The 18,695-nt window shown below is 43.8% G+C and overlaps 1 long non-coding RNA gene across 1 annotated transcript; it reads right to left on the bottom strand.

Annotated features, from left to right (window-relative positions):
• Positions 1-15,474: 15,474 nt before the first annotated feature.
• LOC143488860 (uncharacterized) lies at positions 15,475-17,113 on the bottom strand. The gene is made up of 3 exons (XR_013124553.1): positions 16,678-17,113; positions 15,931-16,115; positions 15,475-15,712 (listed from the first exon to the last, which is right to left on the bottom strand). It is a non-coding gene; the product is annotated as an uncharacterized LOC143488860 (long non-coding RNA).
• Between the last annotated feature and the right edge of the window lie 1,582 nt (positions 17,114-18,695).

Raw genomic sequence — 18,695 nt, 5'->3', positions numbered from 1 at the left:
GGCGGGTGAGGGTTTCTGGGAAGTGCGGCTCTGGTACTCCACCGCTCTGTGGGGGGCTGTGGGCGGGTGGGATTCCCGGGTCTCTCTCCACCCGCCTCTGGCCTCTGGGGGAGTGCTGTCGCAGCTACCCACCCTTGCTGGTAAGTACATTCCATACATCTATCCTATGTTGCACTTCTAGGTTGCACATAAACACACACTCACACACACCCATACATCGCACTCATCTGCACTATATGTATTTGGTTTACTTTCTGTACTTCTTTGCAGTGGTCATTTGAGCTGGTTGCGTGTTTTATTTTATTAATATTATTATTATTATTATTTTATTATTATTAATTTTTTTTTTTTTTTTTTATTATTATTATTATTTTTTTTTTCTTCTTTTCTTTTTCTTCTCCTTTCTTCTCCTACCTCTGTCTTTTCCCTTTTTATTATTTCTCTCCCCCTCTTTTCTTGGTCCACCTAACCCCAATAATTATCACTTTGCATATTGTTATCACTATATATTGTTATCACTACACTATATATTATACAGAATTTGTCACGGTACGGCGGCCCCCTACTGGTCGCCCCCGTCTACAGCAGCAGCTTGTCATGTGGGTGTGGCGTTGTGTTCGTCCCTCAGGTGGGCGGAGCCCGCGATCCGTCTCACCTGAGGGTCGTTTGTTCGTCTATATATGTCTTGTCTTTGTACCAGTTGACTGCTGGTTATTATATCCTTAATTCGGATCAGTTCACGGGTTTTGGTTTGCGCACTTTACATATTAAACCATCCTATTTCCCTGAGACTTGGCGTGATCGCTTCCATTTATTTTCGCTCACCCTGCCCGTCACAGAATAACCAGCCACCTTCGGAAGCCGCCAGTCTCCTTTGCTTTCTCCTTCGTTCGTGGTCATGTCTCGTGGTAAGTGTTTGTCTGCGTGGTGTTTTGTTTGAAGAGCTCCGCCGTGCTTTTGTGTTGTGTTTTGTGTGTGTGTAGCACGGCGAGGACCAGGGCAGTCTGCCCTGAGACAGCTCTTCATGTCCGTTGTTTGTCTGTCTGAAGAGTTTCGCCGTGCGTTTGTTTTGTGTGTTGCACGGCGAGGACCAGGGCGTCTTCCCTGTTATACTCTTCATGTTTTGTGTGGGTGAAGTGTACGTGTGAATGGGCGTGTGGACCAGTGTGCGTGCTCGTGGTGTTATATGTTTAGTGTTTCGTGTGTGACGCGGGTGCCGCTCGTCACTGTCGCCTCGCTCCCCTGTCGTCTTGTGTGGGGGAGTGACTGCGAACCTGAGCGGCACGTCACAAAATTAAACCGAGCGCACATGTAAGAGTCCCGTTCGTTCATTGTTTGTACACTGTTTTTTGTTTGTCTAGTCTTTGCGTGTGTGTTGTTCTCGCGTGCCCGTGATATGTTTAATGTAATTCCACACATGCTCCTCCCCCTTGAGTGTGTGTGTGTGGGGGTGGACCAGTGATGGTCCCGTGCTACGGGGAGTGGCACGGAGGGCGTCGCTCCTAAGGGAGGCCCTGACCAGGGATTCGAGGGTGTTCTCCGGAGCCGGTAGGGGCCCCTCTCCTGATGCATCAGGTGAGTTGTTTGGTGTCCCCTCCTGCTGAGATGGAGACCCCTCCCCCCCGGATGCGGGGTGCCGAGATGGTCAGGGTAAGTGCGCGTATGTGTTTTGTGTTGGTGTGTGTGGGTGTGTGTGTGCTTTTTGTGTTTTATGTGCAGGTGCTTCTCCCTGGCGGTGGATCGTGGCAGTCCTGGACCTTGTGGGGGTCTCCAGCTGGCAGGAGCCCCCTTATGTTGTAGGGTGACCGGAGCCCGGTCGGAAAGAGCCCCTCCCTAGAGGGCTGGGGCCCCCGGATGTTTGGGGACGATAGGGCTCTGGTCCGAAGAGCTCCTGCTGAGGATGGAGATCCTCCCTCCTGCTCGGGGTGACCAGGAGGCCCTTGGGGGCTGTTCCCCAGCCCGCGATAAGGGTGCTCTGGGCCTCGGTCTCTGGCGCTCCTGGGTTTGGTGGAGGAGTCCACCTCGTAAAGTCAGGCTCCGGCTGGGGCTGACTCCCCAGGAGGCTGGGGTGGCCCCTAGCAGAAGGCAGGGGCCAGCTCCGGGAGGAGGTAGGTCCAGGAGGTGACTTAGCCACGCCCCAGGGAGGTAACCTGCACACATACACCCCGGACGGACACGGAGCCGTGGCCCGCCGTCCTCGCACCTGTGGGGCTATGCGGCTTAAGGCCGGTTAGGGCGTGAGGGCCCTGTGACCGACCGGGGCGTGGTTTTGTCTTGTTGACGGCCCAGTCGGTCCAGGGTCCCGCCCAGGTAGGCGAGCTAACCTGTTTGTGTTTTGTGTTTCAGCTCCGGGACTACAGGGGGTGTGTCCCTTGTCCCTGCCTGCCTGCCCCTTTGTTTTGTGTGCTGCTGCTGTAGGCCGCACAGCCGGTGGAGGGGAGTGCGGCTTGGAGGGGGGATCTGTCACGGTACGGCGGCCCCCTACTGGTCGCCCCCGTCTACAGCAGCAGCTTGTCATGTGGGTGTGGCGTTGTGTTCGTCCCTCAGGTGGGCGGAGCCCGCGATCCGTCTCACCTGAGGGTCGTTTGTTCGTCTATATATGTCTTGTCTTTGTACCAGTTGACTGCTGGTTATTATATCCTTAATTCGGATCAGTTCACGGGTTTTGGTTTGCGCACTTTACATATTAAACCATCCTATTTCCCTGAGACTTGGCGTGATCGCTTCCATTTATTTTCGCTCACCCTGCCCGTCACAGAATTGTTATAATTGCCATTTAAATCTGTACATAAAAACAAAGTTGTCCTCCAAAGATGGGGGGGTGGAGGTGGGCCAAAAAAAAAAAAAAAAAAAAAAAATCTTTAGGATTGGCACCACCATAGCCGCCTTGAATGATGATGGAACGATTCCTGAAGATAAGGAGTTGTTGATGATGGTCGAGATGAAAGGGAGGAATTCGTGGGAGATTGTCTGGAGGAGTGTGGATGGGATGGGGTCCAGAGGGCATATGGTGGGACTGCTAGATGTCAGCAGCTGAAGCACCATCTCAGCTGAGAGAGGAGAGAAGGTTAGAGAAAAGGGAGGAGTAGGAGGGGACACAGTGGGCACAGGGACTAGGGAAAAGGTGCTGCGAATTGTATTAACCTTTTCTTCAAAGAAGGTGACAAAATCATCTGCAGTAAGAGAAGTGGGAGTTGGAGTGGGGGAGGGTTTGAGGAGAGAAGAGAATATTTTGAACATCTTGCGTGGATCTGATGTAGATGCCTCCAGCTTCTCTCTGTAGAATGAGGTCTTTGCAGCAGTTAGTTCCATGGAGAATAGGGACAGGAGAGACTGATACAAGCGAAGATCAGCAGTAAGCTTCGATTTCCTCCATCGCCTCTCAACCATCCTCAGTTCTTGTCAGTTGTTACGCAGGGTGTCCGAGAGCCAAGGAGCAGGTGGGGAGGATCTTGTGAGTTTGGAAGAGAGGGGACATAAGAGGTCAATAGATGAAGAGAGGGAGGACAATAAAGTGTCAGTGGCGGTGTCTGTGGAGAGACAAGAGAAAGAGTCATGGGATGGGAGGGCTGTGGTGATAGTAGAGGCAAGTACTGATGGAGAGATGGAATGAAGGTTACGACGGATGGTGGTAGTGCCTGTAGCAGTAAGGGTGTGACGGTGGGGAGGAAGAGATAAGGAAAACGATACAAGGTGATGATCTGAACAGTGGAGAGGAGTTACTGCAATGTCCATCACTGCAGGTGGTCTGGTGAAGACCAGGTCTAAGACATTGCCTGCTCTGTGTGTTGGAGAAGACTGGGTGAGGTTGAGGTTGAATGATGACAGCAGAGGAAGAACGCCAGATGATTGTAGTTTATCTGTTGGGAGGTTGAAGTGACCAAGCAGAAGAAGAGGAGTTTCATCATTAGGGAGGCTCAGAAGTGTGTCTAATTCCTCAGTGAAGTTGCCTAGGGTGCAGGGTGGATGATAAACAACAATGATGTGAAGTGTGGTTGGGAAGCGTACAGTGACAGCATGATACTCAAAAGTTGAGATGGTAATTTGTGGGAAAGTGCAAGGAGTAAAGCGCCAGCAACTGGACAGAAGCAATCCAGTGCCACCTCCTCTTCCAGTCTGTCTTGGAGAGTGCGAGAAGGAAAATGCAGATGACAGGGCAGCAGGAGTATCAGAGTTCTCTGGGGTGATCCATGTCTCTGTTAGGGCCAAGAAGTCAAGGGAGTGATGAGCTGCAATGGCTGTGATGAAGTCTGCTTTCTGGACTGCAGACTGGCAGTTCCAGAGCCCCCCGGTCACTCTGATCGGGGTGTTTGTTGAGAGTGGAGGGTAGATGAGGTTACTGGTTGTGCGTTTTCTGCAGTAATGTTTGCATTGACGGCGACTGTAGGGAGTAAGAACAGGGATGGAAAAACACATGATGAATAAATGAATGAAGGTAGTATATGATGTGTGTCAAGGTGTGATACTTAACCAAAAAATGAAGATGGGCTTCAGTTGATTGAAGAGCAGAGCCTCCTCAGTTATTCACACTTCCTAACCCGAAACTAAGACAGCTGACAGCAGTATTATTTTGTGTACTAGTAATAGCTTACTTAGCTAGCTAGCTAACTAACAATGTATACAATAATAATAATAATAATGCATTTTATTTAATGGCGCCTTTCTAGCACCCAAGGACACCGTACAATAAAAGACAATCATAAAATTAGACAAAGGAAATAAACATTAAAGATAAAACTAAATTAAATAAAATATTCCAATCAAGAGGACGTTTTTATAAAGAAAATGCAATTTTAAACAGATGAGTTTTGAGTCTGGATTTAAATTCTGTGAGTGAGTCTGTATTCCGGAGTGCAGGTGGTAGTGAGTTCCAGAGTCGGGGAGCAGAGCGGCTGAATGCTCTGCTCCCCATAGTGACAAGACGAGCAGAGGGTACAGTTAACTGTATGGAAGAAGAGGATCTGAGAGTACGGGAAGGAGTGGTGACTTGAAGTAGATCTGACAGACATGAAGGAGAAAGATTGTGGATCACCTTAAATGTAAGCAGAAGAATTTTGTAATCTGGATTTTATGGAGGGATTTGTTGGGGAGGCCGGAGAGAAGAGAGTTGCAGTAGTCCACCAGGGAAGTGACAAGACTATTAATAAGAATGGCAGTGGTATGGGGGGTAAGCGAGGGGCAGAGGCGGTTAATATTACGAAGGTGGAAATAAGCAGACCGGGTTATGTTATTGATGTGTGATTGAAATGATAGAGTGCTGTCGAGAATGACACCCAGACTCTTAACCTGAGGGGAAGGGGAAACTGAGCAGTTATCAATGATTAGGGAAAAACTGTTAACTTTGTATAGTGATGCTTTTGTACCTACGAGAATAACCTCAGTTTTATCACTGTTTAGTTTAAGGAAATTTGTAGTAAACCAGGATTTTATTTCTGCTAAGCAGTCTGTGAGGGTGGAAGTCTGGAGGCTGGGGGACGGTTTACTGGAGATGTAGAGCTGGGTGTCATCCACATAGCAATGAAAACTGATATTATATTTACGGAAGATATTGCCTAGATAATGAAAAGAAGGGGGCCCAGGACAGAGCCCTGGGGCACACCCGACGTAACAGAGGAAGGCTGGGATATGAATGATTTAACCTGGATGACCTGAGTGTGGCCCGAGAGGTAAGATTTAAACCATTTGAATACAATATGACATAAACCAATGGAATATAGCCTATTGAGAAGGGTGGTGCGACAAATGGTATCAAAGGCCGCACTCAGGTCGAGAAGGATGAGAATGGTAACTAGTCCAGAATCAGCTGCCATAAGAAGGTCGTTAGTAGTTTTAAGAAGAGCTGTCTCTACACTATGAAGAGGGCGGAAACCAGACTGGAACTGTTCATACAAGTTATTATAAGTTAAGTGGGAATGAAGTTGAGCAGCTACAGTTTTTTCCAGAATTTTGGATATGAAGGGAAGATTTGAGATAGGACGTAAGTTATTGAAGTTAGTTGGGACGGCACCAGGTTTTTTGAGTATTGGGGTTATTACAGCAGATTTGAGGGAAGGAGGAACCGTTCCAGTCATAAGAGAAGAATGAATTATGTTCGAGATTAGAGGAATCAGAGAAGGGATACAAGCTTTGATGAGTACTGTAGGAAGGGGATCCAATTGACAGGTGGATGACTTGGCCTTGTGGATTAGGTCAGAAATCTCTACATAAGTGGGAAGATAAAAAGACGAAAAGGCATGAGTGGGTGAAGAGACAGAAGAGGAGATGTAAGTGGTGGGTTCTGAACTGAGATTTAGGTGTATGTTCTGGATTTTTTCATTGAAGTAGGACATAAGAGAGTTACAGAAATCAGCTGAGTGAACACTGAGAAAAAGAGTATCAGGAGCTTGGTTAATATTTTTGACTACAGAGAACAATGATCTAGAATTTCCCGCATTAGAACAGATGATATTTGTGTAGTTGATAGATTTAGCATTGTTGATGGAGTCCTTGTAATGTAGAATATGGTTAAAATACTGTTCTTCATGAACAGTCAAACCAGTTCTCTTATGGAGACGTTCAAGCTGTCGTCCTTTAGCTTTCATTAGCCGGAGTTCAGGTGTAAACCAGGGAGCTGTACGTGAGAAGGTGACAGATTTTGTTTTTAGTGGAGCAAGAGAGTTGAGAATATTTTGAAGTCCAGAGTTATAATGTTGAACCAAGTCTTCAGGAGTAGATAAGCTCTGTGTGTCCATGCCCACAGTGGAATCAATATTCAAAGAAATGCGACATTCAATGCTAATGTCGGACTTATAAATAACTATCTAGGTAAGTTAGCTGGTTATTTGCTTTACCATATTAAACCATACCATAGTATTTTGAGCTTCCAGCTACCTAAATGCATTGATATTGTGAAATAATGAACATGAAACAGACCCTGTTTGACAAGTACTGACAGCCGCTCACATTTCACATCCAAAAAACAGCCGCAGCCAATCCTGTCAGGGTTCCGCCCAACACTGTCATAAATGAAACGATCCGTGGCACAAGCAAAAGCTTTAGAGCGGAGAGGGTGTGGTAAATGTTCCTCATGCAAGTAGCTCTATCCTTACGTAATTTTGTTCGTACAAAGAAGCTCTCTCCGTGTGAGAACATTTTTGTTCACGGGAGTATAATTTGCTTGCATGAGTGAGCAGTTTTCCTTGCGCAAATTAGTTTTCTACGCTTGTGGTTTTTTAATCGGATTTGACATCATAATACTGTATAAGTAATTATAAGTAAATATATCACCAAGACCCTCAGATCTGCTCACAGGAACTGTTGGTCATTCAGCGTGTGTAGAAGACCAACCTTTACCAATATGGTCCTGATCTCTGACTCCCTTTCTGAACATTACCTTGTCATGTTTTAACAAAAGTGAGGCCTGTTTTCGAGTCTAATGTTTTTACATCAGAGATACTTTTACTGCTGTTAGTTTGCATTATTGCTGTTTGTTTTAATGATTCGTTTAGTTAAGTTTATTTAGCCATCTTTACACATATATTTAGAATAACAAATGGCACACAATGCACATCTGTCACATTACAGCCAGACCCCTCTCTTTGGGGGTGTGTTTGTCTCTGTTTAGTTATGTCCATATGTGTACTTCAGTGGGTGTGGGTTTATGTGAGTTTGTTCATTGGTCTCACATGTGGCTCATGTCGTCATCACTCTGGGTTAGCTTTGTTCATCTATTTAATGTGCATTTACTCGTAGTTCCTTGGGCTAGAGCTAACTGGCTAGAGCTAACTCTAGGGTGATACCCGTGTTTACTTCGCTTATATTTCTCTTTCAGAGTGAGTCGCAGGAGTCTCTCCTTTATTGACAGCGATAAGTCACACAGGGATAAATGGCCTAGCACTGAAACATGGAGAGTGAGCCGAAGATGTTAACAGAGCTACGCGAGGCGAAGAACTGACCTAACATCAACTGTACTTTTACTAAAGTCTCTTAAAGGGACATGAACCTCAATATTGTAACAATACACCAAGTTGACATGAATTATGAAGGCACACTTCAACCCCAAACCAAGCGAGATTGTGCAACGGTTTAAGTTGATTTGCGTTTCCAACAGCCTTCGGAATCTGTGAGTGCATATGGAGCTCAGACGACTTGCTCATGATTGTAATTTCGACGGCACTCTAGAACAAATGTTAAGGGTTCGTCTAGTGTGTGGGATTGCGGACGATAGGATTCAAAGGCGTCTGCTGTCCAAACCGGATCTAACTTTTGAGAGGGCATTTCAGTTGGCAGTAGCTGCAGAAACTGCAAGCCAAAACACACAAGACCTACAAAAGGTGCCTGTAGCATGTCACAAAGTGGATACGGTAGGAAATACGAAGAGAGGGGACTGGAAAAAAAGAGTGTTATCATTGCCACGGGAAGCAGCACAGTGCAGCCACGTGTAAATTTAAAGAAGCCAAGTGTCATACCTGCGGAAAAATAGGACACATAGCAGTGGCATGTAGAAATAGAGGTGCAAAGGATGCGTGTTACAGACCACTGAAGACACACAGGAAAGAGCAGGGGCACAAAGGCCCAAAGTTACAAAGGTCTTTCAATGTGCAGAGACAGGGTGAGGATGGTTCTGAACAGGAAGAGGAAGCATTCACACTGATGTGTATCAAAACAGAAGCCTCAATACAGAGAGTCAAGCCACTGGAGGTAACAATGGTTGTGAATAAAAAGAAAGTGACTTTTAAGAAAGACACGGGATGTAGTGTAAGCATTATGAATAAAGGGGAATTCAATGAGAAATGGGAGAGAAAGCAATGCCCTAGACTAAAAGAAACTAAACACAGGAGAGAATATCAGAATAATGGGTGTTGCAAATGTAGACGTGACGTATGCACACCAGAGAAAGACACTGCCCTTAGTGGTGGTGGAAGGCACTGGCCCTAGTTTAGGTCGCGGATGGCTTGAGGCTTTAAGACTGAAGTGGGAGGAAATAAAACATATGACAACAGAAAGCAGGGATTGAAGGATGTGCTTTTGAGACACAAGGAGGTTTTCAAACAATAAGTAGGTATGCTAAAGGGCACGAAGGCCACAATTCGGGTGTCTATTGATGTCCTTCAGTTCCATAGAGTTCTTCAGTTCCATAGAGTTGTATCCGTGTGAGAGTTGCTAGATGTGTGAGAATAAACGTTACGGTACATCCCCTGAACCCCCGCTTATTTTGGTATGTAAGTTATCACAATACAAAAAATATTTGTAGCTACTGTTAATAAACTTTCGTGCAAAACACGCAACTCGTCTCCGCATACTTCAGCCCCTAACACACGTTACAGAATCTAAAATAACATAGCACATGCTCACATATGACCCACAGTAATGCACAGGAAACATAAAAGATTATGCAATGATTATACAATGAAAAGGTACATAGGCTGGACTAGGGTTGCAACGGTATGAGATTTTCACGGTATGATAACCGTGGGCGGCATGGTGGTGTGGTGGTTAGCACTGTCGCCTCACAGCAAGGCGGTCTAGGTTCGATTCTTGGTCTGGGCTGCTCTGTGTGGAGTTTGCATGTTCTCCCTGTGCCTGCGTGGGTTTCCTCCGGGTACTTCGGTTTCCTCCCGCAGTCCAAAGACATGCGTGTTAGGTTGATTGATCACTCTAAATTGCCCGTAGGTGTGAGTGCATGCGTGTGTGTTGGCCATGCGGTGGACTGGCGACCTGCCCATGGTGTGCCTTCCCTTTACCTGACAAATTTTAATGTTGCTTTGTTTTTCAGGTTTGGAAAGTGCTGAAATTTAGGCTAAAGTACTTGAAAATGCTTGAAATTGTGACTACTTCGTTTCACAACAAATAGCTGTCTGACTGAACAATTCTCTTGTATTACGTTAACAAATTCCAGGACGAAACATGACAGAACATGAAGACGTTAGGATTGGGCGTTTTGAAAATAAACAACCATTAAATAATGTGATAAAAAAGCGAATTATTTTGAGTATATGTATAAATATTTAATTTAATTAAGTTTAACAGGCTGGGAAATATTGAAATAGACCTTGAAAGAGACGTACAAGTGCTTGAATTCCACCTTGTAAAGGTGTATGAACCCGGCAAACATGACTTTGTTCATTGCGCTGAGGCGTGGCGTGCGCAAAGTTACAAATTTCGAGAGGTGCACGACCTCGCGAATCGACAGCTTGCAAGGCCCTCGCGCATGGCTAGCCAATGCGATTACGTCATTTTCGCCGCTGATTTTAGTTTAGCCTTTTTTTTTTTGTTCAAAAAAATTGTTGTCTGATGCACTTTCTGCCGTTCTCACCGCTGTGTGCTGAGTAGCTGAACCGGAACGGAGTTGCGCATGCGCGGGTGAGTTTCTTCGCTGGCTTGACTTTTACCGGTAATAAGCAAACGCACACGGTCTGATAACCGTGCATTTTAATACCGTGGTATACCGTGAAACTGGTTACCGCTGCAACCCTAGGCTGGACCCATTAATACTTAACACATGAGGGACCCTAAGCTGTGCATTTACACTAAATACAAAGCACTTAATATTCAGATGTTAAAGACACAGGATTTAGCCTGGGCATCAAACCTCAGTCCAGAGTTCTTAATTATAAGCTGAGACTCTTATATATACTATATAAGAGACTTTGGTTTTGAGGATAGTGATGTTTCCCCTGGTTAGAATGATGCCAACTTTGGTATCTTTAGACTGATCTTGCAAAGGTTCTTCCTCTATGATATATTATAATCCAATGTCTGTTTTGGAACATGAAGTTATAAGAATCTCTGAAATTTGACATCCTTGAATATGAGTGTCAGTGAATTTCATAGAGATGGCAGTTGGTGGTGAAACATTGGAGATCAACATAAGGTTAGTTCCTCAAATTTAAGAGGAGCTGTTCTTCTTGGGGTTGTGAACGTTGGATCCCCAGCAGTGATCGGTAGAGAACATTTCTACATTCTTCATTTCATGCTGCAGGAACTTTAAGGGACCAGATATGGTTAGTTTCTCAAACGTTATGAGGGGATGTCCTTCCTGTGATTGTGATCTGTAGAATGAGGCAGTGAGGAAATTTTTCAGCAACACAAGTGGGCAATACGTGACAATGAAGATGTAACACCTGTGGTTCTGTAGGACTAGCCAATGTGTGGCCAACCATAGACCAGTGAGTGTGTTAGTATACGTGGGACTAGACTGCATTTCTCTGGATGAGGAGCCTCCGGATGGTGCTGTAGCTTCAGAAGAGATGAGGTTGGCTGGGACTTCTCTACCGGACAGGCAGTCCGAACCAGGAAGAAGCAGCCTAGAGCCTCCTAGTCTAAAATCTGTGATACTGTTCGTGTTTTGTGGTTCATATTCGATTGTTGTTTTGGATTTGTTACCCTTCACTATGTTTTTGTCGTGTGTTCAGATGGCCCCTTTTGGATATGTAAGCTGGTTGTAAATATTGTACATATTGTATAAATACGCAAGTGGGATAGTATGGAACTCAACACCATTTCATTTTGCTGTTTTCCCCATGTTTATTAGGTAGGTTTATTGTTATTGTGGTATTTTGGTTTATTATTTTGGCCTGTCAGTTCCTGAAGATAAGCTCAGGTATTATGGTTGTTCCCCATGCCAATAAACCACAGTATATGTGTTTATCACCCCTGAACACAAACTGTTATGAGTCGGATCACAGACCGGTCCAAAACCCTTACAAATTACTGTTTACACTTTAGCGGTGTCTTCAACTAAGGATTTTCATAGTCAAATCTGATTCGTCAGATTTTCCCTTTAGTCGACTAATAGTCGAATCAGGGTTTTTTCTCCTAGAGTGCCCTAAACAGGATCCTGTTCTCATTCAGGACTTTTTTCCTCTTCAAAGGAAAACCTTAAAACACTCAGATAAAAATAGTGAAGCCATACAGAAGAATGCAGATGTAGCAAAAAGGATTCACAAGCTGAGGGGCACATGAGGTGATGGTGTGCTGGGTGGCAGCAGAGTCAAGGTGCTGCAGCCTGACCTCATTTATCTGCTGCTCAAAGTAAGGTTATAATTGTTAACGAAAACGAACGAAAAAACAAAAACTGATATTGAAAAAACATTTTTGTTAACTGAAATAAATAATAACGGTAATTAAAAGAAAAAAAAACGATAACTAACTGTAACTATATTACATGTTTAGAAAACTAACTAAAACGTTCTGAAATTATAGATAAGATACCTTTCGTTTTCGTGTTTGTCAGTTTATTTTTAAATCGATTTTTTTCCCTAGTATATTAGCTGACAGAAACGTACGACACCTCATGGTCCATCACGTCTCTTGTTTAGAGCTCCTGCTCGCCATGTTAGCTGCAAAATTACAACAACCAAAGTTGGGAGAAAACGGCGAGTCCTGTATGGGATTTTTAAAATATGACTACGAGAAAGACTACATGTCTTGTAGTGGAAACAAGTGTTAAAATATATGGAGTAGTTCTCAAGTCAAAACCCCATGAATCTCAAAGCTCACACAATAGGGCTAACTGTCAGTACTTTCACAAGCTAGCCTCTGAGTAGCTCCGCCGAAAGAGAAGCACCATCCCGGCTGGGTAGCACCGGGAAGGTGAACTATAATGGACTGTTTTCACCAGTGATCAAATAGTTGCTGGTTAGTTAATTGGCAGAAAAACTGCAAGCGGGAGGATGCACTAGTTAATGTGTTGAGACTGGATCTCAACACGACTGTGTGACTCGATTGCCTTCAAAAAGTTTGGCTTTTCACATGAACCAAAATAGGGTTACGCTCCTATGTTCGTGTCTGTCCTAGTCTGGCAATTTTCAGCAGCAATATTACACATTTTGCACTCATCTTTTGATGAGTTTTTATTACACAATATTTACTTTGAAATTTTTGAATCCTGCACCTGACAAATAACCCAAAGTATAAAAAAACTAAAACTAATACTTGAACTAATCAAGCTAAACTAAAACTAAGGTTTAAAAAAATAATTAAAACTAATAAAAACTAGCAAATATGCTCTAAAAACTAATTAAAACTAACTGAATTAGAAAAAAAAGTCACAATGAAATAAAAACTAAACTATAATGAAAAATCCAAAACTATTATAACCTTGGCTCAAACCTCTACGAGCACACACACGACATCAATGATCCTCCTCCTGTCCTTCTGTTCTGCTGTCCTGCAGCAGGACAGTAGGCTACAGAGCTTCTGAGCAGCTGCAGCACTGCCTGGTTTGTCTCAGAATCCAGACGCTGCAGAGAATAATAAAGTATATAAACAGTAAAAAATACATATGTCTCTCTCCTCCATCATGGACATTAACAATATGCACTGCTTCTGCAAAGCTACTTATATTGTGACTGCTGTATGTTGCAAACTCCATGTTCTGCTTAATGCTATGGATGTTTCCTTACTACCTCTCACTTGATTTTGTTGACAAAATAATGAGCATTTGAGCTCTTTTCACAATCATATCACCCAGCTAATACTGCCCTCTAGTGGTTGCACTCTTCATGATCCTGGACTTGATGAACTTCTGCATTAGACTCCTCAGTATATTTGTGTGATCACTGCACATAAAAGGCAGCGTGGCTTTGTCTAGTATAACTTCAAACTTGCTGTGATTTCCCTAATCACCTTTATTAGAGTATGACTTTGCTGAGAAGAAGTCATCTTAAGGCATAATCACCTGATTATGTACAAGTTTTGGTTTGGCCACCGCTGATGTGCATTATCACATTCAGCCACTTCCACATATTCCAGCCAGAGATCATTACAGTCCTCCCTACGAGCTGGAACAAGATCAGCCGTGTGAGGCCTCTTGGAGCAGGTCCTACAGCCTGGTGTGGTTGATGTAGATCTCATATGAGAGCAGTCTACTGCAGAGAGGACCTCTCTGGATTACAGAGATTCTCCTTATACATTAGGGTGATCTTTTCTGCGCTGATCTAATAGAGAACTGTTGCAAGCAAGGTGGAGCAGTTTTCATTTATTTATTTCTCCACCTAATAAGTCAAAATCAAATTTATTAAAATAGCGCTTTTTACAACACCTCACAAAGCAGCTTTACAATCGTATGGGTCCAGATCCCTAATGATCAAGCCAGAGGCGACAGTGGCAAGGAAAAACTCTCTATGGTGGTGGGGATTAGGAAGAAACCTTGGGAGGACCAAGACTCAAAAGGGAACCCATTCTCTATTGGGCGGCCCGTTAGCACAAGTCCGTGTTTGAGGTCCAAATGTAGTTCTATAGTTATAATTGTGGTTCTAGATCCCAGGCCCTTCAGTGCAGATGGTGAGTCTCAGGTAGGAGCTAGCATCAGCACGTCCTCTTGTGGCAATGGCACATCCAAACCCGGGTTCAGCACATCCACTGGCAAGCCAGACCATCTCCCAGCTGCTTGTAGGTGCTTGTATGGAATTGTCTAAGGTAGAATTATGCAAAAAAGATATAAAATACAGGTTGAGTGTGTGAACATCAATTTAAACAACCATTGATTTAAACGTACATAGCTCACGTGTCTGTGATGAGCACATGGCTCCGGCAGGCTAATCTATAGCAGCATAACTAAAGGGAGGGGTTCAGAGGTGACCACACTCATGAGGGCTCACTGAGACATTGCTTTCCAGTCAAGTCATTGTCACAACTAGAGTGATGCTATGACACAGCTGGATGACAGCATCAACATCTCAGATCACCAGAAATCTCAACGTCTGGGGGCCCCCGAACCCCACACATTCACAAGTAGAATATTAGCTGAAGGCTTGAATAAATTGGTGAGTCTTAAGTCTAGATTCAAAGATTGGTACTGAAAGGCTATTCCATAGAGAGAAAGCTCTGCCTCCGGCTGTAGTCTTATTAATTTTTGGAACTAAGAGAAATCCAGAGCCATATAGAGAGAGAGTCGCGACAACGGAAGTTCAAAACGCTTGATGGCAAAGGCAAAGGGTTTTACGGTAGACTGGGGCGCTGGTGCTGTCATCCTGTCACTGCTCGTGGTCACTCAAGTTTGTTGACAGTGCAGTGGACGGATGCCATTGTCTCAGGATGCCCCCAAGCCTGTGTTACCTTCTGGTTCTGCCTTTTTTAGCTAGGCTGTAATAATTTAACTTAATGCCACACTCCAGAAATGTTTATAATTTTACCTGTCCTGTATATGTCCCCATGCAGCGCTAATTTTCCCTGTTTCATTTCTCCACATGGCTGCCCGCCTGCTTGAGGAATAATGAGATGAGGAGACCAGCGATCCATCCTGGGCCAGCCACCTCCTGCCTAACCGGATGCCTACACCATGATGGACATTATTACATCTTTTTCCTTTTTTTTCTCTTCTTTCTGTATAAATTGTTGTTGTTGTCATGGTGACCGGTGTCGGCCAGAGGAGGATGGGTTCCCCCCCTGAGTCTTGGTTCCTCTCAAGGTTTCTTCCTCATGCAAAAAACTAGGGAGTTTTTCCTTGCCACTGTCGCCTTTGGCTCTAATAATCTTGAGGAGTTGTCTCAACTAAGCAGGAGCAATCTTACCCTCACTAAAGATTACAACAGCAAATATATATGTGAGGTAATCATCAAACACTGCATTTGCACTTTTCACAATAAACACACTATTGGAAAGCTTAATGCCCGATTTATTAAAATACAGAATAGTGAACAAAAAAAATCAAAGACTCCAGACAGACTCGGGTGCAGGGTGAGGGTGCTATCTAGTTGCAGGCTCCATTGAATCCCCTATGGTTCTTTGGCTTAAAGAGAGAGAGGAGAAAAAGACAGGAGAAAATGATTATTATGAGTATTGATGTGATATGAATTTGAACTTGTTGCACATCCTTGGTTGTTTTTTATACGTGTAATGAGTGTATACATATCCAGTAAGTGTTCTCTAATACTGTGTATTCACCCACTATGGGATATGTATATGAGTAGACAAAACTGAGTTGTCATGTGTGAGGAGTAAACTCACATCACTCTGCAGGCACATTTTGAGGCAGACCAGTTCATCAGAACCAAACAGGGCAAGACTAGGCTGAGAGCAGATGCTGTTCCCACCATTTTTGTGCATCGCCCCGCACTCAGAAAGAGGAAGCCCCCTGCACTACGATGCACCACTGGACCTGTAAAGACTGGGCCCATAGCTGCTGATCACAGCTATAGTGTTGACACAGGTATAATAAGTATGAACTCCTAATAATTATATTATTTCTTTAAGTGATAGAATATTTAAAACTTAATCACACTAAATAGTGTATGTCTTTTATATCCAGCAGTTTCAAAAACTGAGGAAATACGTTAATAAAATAAAAATAAATAAAACGAAATAAAAATGAAAATAAAATAAATAAAAGGATAATTAAATAAAAAGGAAATAAAACGTTATCCAAAATGGATATCCTCATTTCACCTCCTCGACCCAAAACACTCTACAATCACACTCAAATGTTATATTTAACCAATACTAGCTACCCCGCAAAAACATCGCGTTTAGGTGAAATGGCATTATGAGAGGTATTTACAATTAATAGGCTGTCGGTCGTTAATGTGAAATCTCGCTAACCGTATTCTCGTCTTCTTAGCATAGATTTAGTTCCCTAAATCTGCTTATTAAGAGGTGGATAATTCACTAAAATGCTTTAATGCACATTTTAATGCACAAGTTAATTTGATTCTGATGTCCTTATAATACACAATCTGATTTTTTAAGCGTACTAACCTGTAAAAGTGTATCACAGATGGTCCACTGCTCCAGTTTGACTGCGCTGCTCGTATTTGCTGCTAACTTCCGGGAACTATTGACAGGCTCCACAATCCGCTGTAAAAAAAAACTGGTTCATTGGAGTGAACGGAGTTGACGCGACTCTCTCTCTATAGGGCTCTGGAGAAATCTTGCATTTTGGGAGAGCAAAGGGCGAGATGGGTTGTAGTATGCAATGAGCTCACTCAGATATTGTGGAGCAAGACCATTTAATGCCTTATAGGTCAACAAAAAGGTTCTACATTGCTGCGCAGTAATTCTTTCAGTAAATGGGTTGGGACGGCATCTAGTATGCATGTGGAGAGCTGGGCAGATTTACCAATGAAATAAACTCCTCACGACCAATTGGGGAGAAGGACTCTAAAAGAGCATCAGAGCTGAGCAGACAGCTGTCTGGGTGCATTGGTGTCACGCTTCGCTCCGCCCTCCTCCTGTCCGCCACACCTTCTTTGTATTAATCCTGCCTTTATTTGCCTTCTCACCTGTTTCTTGTTTGTTTCATTATTGTTCTGGTATTTAGTTCCTGGTTTTCTGTGTTCTCATTGTGGGTTATTGTGTGTGTTTGTGACCTGGTTGTTAGCTCTAGTTTAATGTTTAAAGTCTTGTGAGTATTTTCATTCGTATTGGTTAGTCTTGTCCGTTGTATGTTTTAACTGTAGTTACTAGTAGTGCATTCCCTGTTCATTCTTAGTTTATCCTGGTGTTTGCTTTGTGCTCTGTTATGTTGTCTTACTCTCTGTCTGTTTTAGCTTTCGTGTCGTTTAGTCTAGCTTCTGTGTATTTGGTTCGTGTTCCCGATGGTTTTCCCCCGTGTATAGGTACTTGGTGGTCTGGCGTTATTGGTCGTTTGTGTTGTGGTATCTCTTGTTTACTTTTAGTCTCTGCTGTGTTTTCTCTGTACCCTGTATTATTTCAGAATTCTTTTTTACATAAACGTATTTTCCTTTAATAGTCGCTGTGGTCCGTTGTATTCTTTCGTCAGTGTTTTAGTTAGTGTTCGGTATGCCTCGTAAAGGCCGATTCACACCCTACGGTAATTACGGATACGGACCCTTTCGTCCGGTTCCGGAGGTCGTTTCATCCGTCAGTGGGTCCGTTGCCAGAGCGCTTACGAATCCGTAGCAACGGAGCAATATAAACAGGAAATCAGGGGGCAGTAGAGAGTCAGAAGCATCGGACGTACACCAATTCGGGAAAATCAATGAAGAAGAGTACTGGACTTTAAAAAATGACGCTCAAGTTAGAAGAGAAACTTTGCGAGTTGGTTAGAGGCTACATTCTGCTACGGTGCCAGGCCATCGCGATAAACAGCGATGCAAAAACAGCTGGGAGGAGATTGCTGGTGCGCCGGTGCCGGAAATTTGACTATACTGCCCTCTAGAGGATGTATTTAAAAAAATCATAACAACGTTGGAACCGGAAAGAGGTATAGTGGCCCCCTGCGGAGGCTACGTTTGGTACGGACGGACGAAATTCGTCCGTGTCCGGAGGTATAAAGCAGGCTTAAGAAGCGCACTCTCCGTGTGGGCGCGGTTCATTTAAAGGAGACTAGCTCCGCTAAGGTAGCAGTCCACTCTTCACCGCAAATGTGTCCGACCCCGTCCCCCACCGCGATACAATTGGCAGGTTGACGGGCTCTGAGATAGTATGACAAATTTTATCAATCTTATCATTAAAGAATTGTTAGGCTAGAAACAGTTCTACCCTTCTCTAAAATTAAATGAATCATAAGCTTTTCCATGACCACATACTTTTTCCTCAATTGCTCAAATACAACCTATTCCTTTAATTGGTTCTCTGTTTATAACCATCTTCAAGGAGGAGTGTTTCCTCTCGGGGGAACACACCATACGTTTGGCTGGTAGATTTGGCATGCTTATAAAATCTCCAGCGAAATATTTCAGGCACCATTTGAAAGCACACATCATTTATAATAGCACGTGTAATACAATCTTGCTCTAGAGCAGAGAGCCTGG

The sequence above is a fragment of the Brachyhypopomus gauderio genome, unplaced genomic scaffold, assembly GCF_052324685.1.
Source record: "Brachyhypopomus gauderio isolate BG-103 unplaced genomic scaffold, BGAUD_0.2 sc56, whole genome shotgun sequence".
Classification (NCBI taxonomy): Eukaryota; Metazoa; Chordata; class Actinopteri; order Gymnotiformes; family Hypopomidae; genus Brachyhypopomus; species Brachyhypopomus gauderio.
Note: the sequence above shows the minus strand (reverse complement) of the source record. Positions and strands in the feature narration are given on the sequence as shown.